Here is an 8,496-nt window from a genome sequence, read left to right on the forward strand (position 1 = left end):
AGGGAACCACCTGAGAGTTAGGAGGGTGCCTAGGGTATGGGACTCTGACAAAGTGCTTCCATTTTGCATTCTTTGCTCTTTGAATCCCATTGTAGCACCCAGTGTTCAATGACCAAGGCTCCCAATGTATGGGGGTCTGTGACAATCCTTGAGTCTTTCAAATCCTAGCAGGTGTCAACTCTGACGTAGGAACACTGACGTAGAAGCAAGTGTCTTGGGCCTGGTTTACCATTCAGTTTGACTGGCTAATTTGTAATCTCAATTCCAAATTATTTTCCATCTGCAGTATTTCTCCCCCTTGTTTCTCAAGATTCTATCTACCTTGTCTTAAAAATATTCAGACTCTGCTTCTACACCCAAAGAGCACCAAACACTCTGAAGGTAAAATGCCTCTTATTCGATAACTGCTTATGTTTAAACAGTCCTCAGTTCAATATTCATCATATTCACCCCATCAAGACTCCTCAAGATCTCATCTCGCCTTTCACTCTTGTGCACAAGCTTAATCCATTTACTTTATTCCACATCAGACTATCAGCTAACTCCTGGTATTTGACTTCTGAACTGCTTCCAATGTGCTTGCATTCTCCTTTAGATGGAAACCAATAATACGAAGATGCATGGGTAGGTGAAAGAGCAGGTAGTGTTGAGGAAACACGGAAAGACAGATTAGGAGATTGGACAGAGAAGTGTAAGTGAAATAAAATGTTAGGAAGTGTATAGTCATGCACTTTGTACCAGCATAAAGAATCCCAACTTCAGCAAGTCTGATCACCCGGCTGTTCTACTCCCAGTGTACAAGCGGAGACTCTCTTTTGTGAAACAGTTCCTCCTAATGTTCCCCCTAAACTTTTACCCTTAACCCATGTCCTCTCATTTCCTTAGTGGAAAAATCCTACTTGCATTTACTCAATCTACACCCCTCATAATTTTATATACGTCTAATAAATCTCCCATCATTTTTCTATAGTCCAGGGAGTAAATTCCTAATCTGTTTAACCTTTTCCTGTAACTCAGTTCCTAAAGTCCGGACAGCATCCTAGTATATCTTCTCTGTACTCTGTTATTGACATCTTTCCTGTACACAATACTCCAAATTTGGCCTCACCCATGTCTTGCGCAACTTCACCATAACATCCCAACTCCTATACTCAGAACTTTGAATAATGACTCTTTATAACCCTATCTACTTCTCACACCATTTTTAGGGATTGATGTATCTGTATTCTCAGATCCCTCTGTTCTACCACACTCTTCGGTGCCCTATCATTTACCATGCATGTTCTACCTTAGTTTGCCCTTCCAAAATGCAATAACTCACACTTGTCTCCATTAAACTCCATCTGCCATTTTTTAAGCCTATTTTTCCATTTGGTCCAGATCCATCTGCAAACCTTTCTCACTGTCCACAATGCCTCCAATCTTAGTGTCATCTGTAAACTTGCTGATCCAGGTCATTGATACAGATGACAAACAACGATGGTCCCAGCACCGATCCCTGAGGCACACCACTAGTCACAGGCCTCCAGTCTGAGAAGCTATCATCCACCTCTACCCTCTGGCTTCTCTCATATAGCCAATATCAAATCCAGTTTTCTACCTCATTAAGGACAGATCAGTTCTAAAGCAAATGTATGTATTTTGATACACCTCGTGCAGTCAATCTCTTGCCAGATATATCCCAGTGACCCACAAGTATTTCCCACAGGTGGGTTGAAGCAATGAAGAAATTGTGCAATGCCTGACTCCGAAACCTACTGCACACCTACCGGAGCTTCCGATGCCCCAACTCTGAACCCTCCCCTCGGCGTACTGCTTACCAGCACTTCTGATTTCCCCTTGGCCTACCTTAATTGTGGGACACAATTTGCATCTTATGAATTTAGTTTTTAAATAAAACATTTTACTCGCAGCTCTCTGATTTACTTCAAGTATAAATCGCCTTGGTCTTGTGATTCATACGTGAATGTCATGCAATCCTTGATCGACGCCAGCTAATAGCTGAAGGGCTAAATGTACCCAATCAGCAGGGAACTTACATGATTGACACCCAATCAATTGGAGGGACACAAGGAGACACTGGTCTGAAGCTGATCACAATCTGCAAAAGGAACTCAGCAGGAGAAAAAGAACAGTTGATGTTTCAGGCCGGGGTTCCAATCAATGATAGATCTGAAAAACCATTTGTCACCAATCAGCGATTGCTATAACCAATTTGCTATTGGGCCCCCCCCTTCCTTCTAGGCCCTAGACTTGAGCTGACTCAGCCCAAACCAGGAGTCACCAACCTTTTTGAAACTGCGAGCTACTTCAAGGATACTGAGTAATACGAAGGGCTACCAGTTTAGTACACACTTCTGAAATACAAAGTTGCATGGTTTACCTTTAATTATATGTTATGATTAATGATATTCATCTATGTGAAGACACTGATCACATTAATGATTTCTCACAATAATTATTAATGATTTAACAAGATAGGAAACAGAACGTTTCAACATGCAACAGTTTATTTTTGTTTATTTGAAAAGTTATTTAAAATTTTACAAAATACAAATGTAAAATACAAAGAAAACAAACCCATCTAAATCTATCCCCTATAGACCCCTCCCCCCCCACACCCCACACCACTATCCCACCCCTTACTATCCCTCCTTCCCCCTCAGAGCTTAACATGCACATAAAAAGTATTTATAAAGAAAGAAAGTGGGTTAGGTTGCAATATGTTTAATCACCAATCAAAACAAAAATGTAAAATTACAGCATCTAAATTCACACATTCCAAATACGGAGTCCACATTTTCTCAAAAAAAGTAATTATTTTGCAAGTTGTGTTTTTTTTCCAAACGTAAACATGATTGAATTTCATTATGCTATTTTTGTATATTTAACTCCACATCATTTTTCCAGGTTACTGCTATACATTTCCTTGTCACTGCCAAACTCAATCGAATAAATGCAAATCCAAAGTTTATCCAAACGTGCTGTTAATGGATTCATATAACCTAATAGACACAACCATGGATCCACATACAAATCTATTTGGAGTAAATCTCAAAAAAATTTTATAATATTTTCCCAAAAAGTCTTAGCCTTTACACAATTCCACACAGAATGAACAAAAGTACCTATCTGATCACACCGAAAACACAAATCAGAATCATTAAAATCATTAAATATAATTGATGCAGAAAATTATAATTAACTAGACTATAACGTATATTAACGAATTTTGTAACATATGCAAACGCAAATCTGACCATCTTCCTCAGATAGAAGTAGATAACTCCTGTTCCCATTTATCTCTTATTACCCCTACCTTCTTCATTTTCACCTGTAACAACGAATATATTTCAGAAACAAATCCTTTCTTTCCCTTATCCATAAGTAACGTTTCAAACTTCGATTGTATTGGTAATATCATTTCCTGACCAAAACTATTCATTAGAAAATCACATACTTGATAATAAGCAAACAATGTATTCTGTGATATCCCAAACTTCTCTCTAAGACTATCAAATGAAAGAAATGAGCCTGCCTCAAAACAGTCTTCAATTAATACCAAACCGTTTACATAGAAAAGGGAATTAACTGATTTTGATACAGTGGAGTTTTAATTGAACATACATCCTTCAAATCTTTAGATTGATTCCACTTACTCCATACTTTATAAAAATAACTCAATATGGGTAATTTATATGTTTGTAAAAGCAAAAAATTCCATTTATATATAAAATGATGCATTGATCTTTCCAGTATCTGATCCATTTCCACATAAGTCCACATTGGTGGTTGATCAGTGTCAGTCTACTAATAAATTTCAACTGCGCTGCCTGGTAATAATTTTGAAAATATGGTAACTGAAGACCTCCAAAATTATATGTCCACGTCAATTTTTGCATCGATACTCGAGATAATTTACCTTTTCACAAAAAGGAACGTATCACTTTATTTAATTATTTTTAAAATTTCCCTGGTATAGGACATGGAATTGATTGAAACAGATACTGTTTGATACATTCATTTTTTAAACTTTATTTATTAAAAAAACAAATAATATGACATATACAGCAATTAAACATGAACATTTTTAATATATATATAAAAGAAAAGAAAATATGCCCCCCCTTCAGCCAACTCACCTAAGGAGAGCCATAAAAAAGAAAAATGAAAGAATATTTTTAAAAAGTTAAATATACATATTAAAATCTAATCAATATAAATTGAAATGTAAATAATCTGAGTATAACCGCCACTTATTAATAAAAAATTATAATTATCATGCGAAACATATTTTTTCCATTATTAAACAATATTTCATCTCATTATGCCATCTATAAATATCTATCATATTTGTATCTTTCCACGTACTAGCAATACATTTTTTTTGCTACAGATAAAGCTAAATATACAAAAGCAAGCTGAAACTTATCTAATCCCAAGCCTTTCAGAGGTTGCAAACTACCCAATAAATATACTGTTGCATCTAAAACTACTTTAACTTATACAGATATTCTAAAAATGATTGAATTTTCTTCCAAAAAGATTGTATATGTATACATGACCAAACAGCATGAAAAAATGTTCCAACTGTATCACCACATCTAAAACACAAATCTGATTCATGAAAACCATACTTTTTAAATTTTTCAGGTGTTAAATATAATTGATGTAAAAAATTACAGTTAATCATTGCATAACGGGCATTTATCAATCGAGTTACACTATCATAGCAAATATCTAACCAACTATCTTTGGAAAAAATAAAACCAGTATCCGCTTCACATTTACTTTTAGATCTATCCCAACCCTTTTTATCCATACCATCCTGTAATATTTGATACATAGATGAAATATAACCCTTCTCTGGTACCTTCATAAGAAAAGTCTCAAATTTAGTCATTTCAGGTAAAATCATATCTCTACCAAACATACATCTTCCCAAAGATTGAATTTGATAATATAGAAACAAAAAATTCTTATCAATACCAAAACCTTCCCTCATCTGATTAAAAGATAAAAATTTACCCTCTCTAAAACAATCTCCCAAATTTTTCACACCTTTAAATCTCCAATGCAATAAAATGTATTGAAAAAGGAATAAGTTGATTATTATACAAAGGGTCCTCTTATATCTGGCAATGAGTCAGCAAAAATCATTGCTTCACAATCAGTTTCAAAAAACCAAAATTGATAGTCTCCGTAAAACACCTTCAACACTGCAGGGTAGCGAAAAGTAGACTTATAACCTTTACGCCACAAAACTTCTTTAACTGGATTAAATCGACGTCGATGTTGAATGACCTCTGGACTCAAATCAGGGTAAAATAAAACTCTGCTATTCTGAATCAATAACGGAGTTTGTCGTTGTCTCGCATTCTGCACTGCTAGTCGTAATATTGCTTCTCTGTCCAAATAATTCAAACATCGAATTATTACCGGTCTTGGTGGTTGACCAGCTGAGGGTGTTCTTAGAGCTCTATGGGCTCTTTCCAGTACCAATTCCCCAGAAAAAAAATCTTGCCCTAATACTTGCGGGATCCAATCTTTAAAGAAGCGAAGAGGATCTTGTCCTATACCTTCTGGCAAACCAACAATTTTCACATTATTCCTTCTGCTTTGATTCTCCAAGTAGTCTATTTTCCTCTCTAGCTCCTTCTCGCGTTCTCCCAATTCTATGACTGATTTTTCAACCTTCAGCACTTTTTCTGTGTTAGAAGCCACTTGTTGTTTACAGTCCAAAAAAGCAGTCTGAATTTTTAAAAATTCTTCATAAGATGCACCCACATATTTAATTCTGAACTTATACCAGCATTCATTTGAGCCATTTCATTCATTTGAGATGTCAAAGGTTTTATAACTTCTTGAACAATATCATTTAGTTGCATACACTGTAGGTTAGAAAAGCTCAGCCCTGCTCTCTCTTATGTAATGGAAAAACAAGGTAACTGCAGCTCCTGCTGCAACTCAACAGATGGCATTCCGACTTCCTCAGGGAGTTGCTGCTGGTCTCCCCCCGCATCTCGTTTTTTCATGAAATCACGAAGAAAAGCAATTTCTTCAGATTGAAGTGCTTCCAGATGCATTTCCAACAATGGAGTCGTCTTCCCTCTGTTGAAATTGAAAGGCTTTCCAAATCGGGGACCACTTCTTGGGAACACACACCTTCTTCCAGAGAACGAGTAATTCCAGCGCCATCCTTCACTTCATGAGTAATAGACATTTTTTTTTCAACTCCCACAGGCAGTTTAGACACTGAAGAGATTAAGCCTGAGGCTGTACCAAGTCGTCTAGGCCCCAAATCTTCAGCACTTTGAAAATGTATCTTCATTTGAACTTGAGATTTAGTCTTTTTACCATGAGTGGTCATAATAATTCCTTAATACTTTAAACTAAAATTTAAAAAGTTTAAACTTGGAAACAAAGGGTTAAAAAACGGGTATTTAAAAGTCTGGGCAGAGAGGTTGGGATTGCACATCGAGACTCTACACCATCTTGTCATGCACCCTCGATATACATTCATTTTTATACAATTTACCCGACCAATCAATGTTAATGGTAGATCCTTCCATCGATTTAAGTCAGACATAATCTTATTTAACAAAGGTAAATAATTTAAACCGTATAAATTCCTATACTTCTTATCAACAATTACACCTAAATACTTATTGTCTGACCATTTAAATTTAGTAATTTGCGTACAATTTGATCTCACTTTTATCCCAATTTACCTTAAACCCCAACATTGATCCATAAAATTTTAATAAATCCTGTAAAGTTTCTAAAAATTCTTAGGTTTAGATAAATATATCAACACATCGTCCACAAATAAATTAATTTTATACTCTCATTGCCACACTGTAATACCCTGAATATTCGTATTTTGTCTAATTGTCTAGGGTAAAGGTTCTGTAACCAATGCAAATAAGGCTGGTGACAATGGGCAGTCTTGTCTATTTGATTTAAAAAAATAAATACCTGAGAAACCTGACCATTTGTCACCACCTGTGCAGAGGGTTTAGTTTATAATGCCTTAACCCAGCCAATAAAATATGGTCCAAATTTAAATCTTTCAAACACTAAACAAAAATTTCCACTCAACCCAATCAAAAGCTTTCTCAGCAGCTAACGCTAGTATCATTGGTTGATTGGGTTGCTGTCTTGACTCATTGATTATTGTAAGTAATTTAGTAATATTATCAGCTGAATATCTTTAATAAATCCTGCCTGATCTTCATGCATCAATTTTGGTTAAAAAAAATTAGCCAATCTATTTGCTAAAACTTTTGCTACAATCTTATAATCTATGAATGAAGATATAGGTCTATAAGAAGCAACCTTCAATGGGTCTCTATCTTTCTTTGGTATAACTGTAATCAATGCTCTCGAAAATTATTCAGGAAACAGCATCATATCTGTAGCCTGCTTTAATACATCCATACAACAAATCATGAAATTCTTTATAAAACTCCTCCGTAAACCCATCATCGCCAGGTGATTTACCAATCGGCATGGATTGTAGTGCCTCTTTTTAAGTTCAAAATCTGTAAATGAAGCATCTAACAATTTTATATCATTCTCTTTCAATAAAGATAAATAAAGACAAAAAAGAATCAATCCCTTCAGATGCATACAAATATCGATAAAAAGCACGAAATTCCTCAATAATCTATTATAGTTTGTAAATAACACCTGAATTTCCTTGTATTGCATTAATTGTTCTAGAAACTTGTTCAGTTTTCAACTACCATGCCAGTACCTTATGTCCTCATTCCCTTAATTCGTAATAATGCAGTTTTGATCTCAAAAGCAGCCTCTCCTAATTATAAGTTTGCTTCATATTGTAATGAAGTTTCAAATTATATAACTATCTTATTATCTTACATTGCATTTTTCTGAAACTTTTTCTCTAAATCTACAATTTCTATCTCTAACTCCGAAAGTTCCACCGAATATTGATTTTTCACTTTGGCTGTATAACTAATAATTTGACCTCGCAAATATGCTTTCAAAGCATCCCACAACATTAATTCATCTCCAAAAAATATTGAATTTGATCTCTCAAAAACAAAACAAATTCAGGTTGTCGAAGTAACATCTCATTAAACCTCCAACGATAAGTTATTCCAACCGCTACAGTTTCACAGGAAATCAACAGCAAAGAATGGTCGGACAATATTTTACTCTTATATTCTGCAGTCAACCCTTCCCTGTAAACGGGCTGAAACAAAAAAAAATCTATTCTAGAGAATGAATCATGACGAGCAGAATAAAATGAGTAATCCTTCTCGGTCGGATGAATATGTTGCCATATTTCAACTAAATTCAGCTCCTCATCAATTCTATTACCCTTTTGGCCATCTTAGTTTTTGTAATAAATTTTGGAGATTTATCCACTAGTGGATCCAAACAGCAGTTAAAATCCCCTCCTACCATTATGTTCTCATTTGATTGATTCAAATTTAAAAAAGCATCAGTGACAAATTGTACATCATC

Source organism: Narcine bancroftii, chromosome 13 (assembly GCF_036971445.1).
Source record: "Narcine bancroftii isolate sNarBan1 chromosome 13, sNarBan1.hap1, whole genome shotgun sequence".
In the NCBI taxonomy this organism is placed as follows: domain Eukaryota; kingdom Metazoa; phylum Chordata; class Chondrichthyes; order Torpediniformes; family Narcinidae; genus Narcine; species Narcine bancroftii.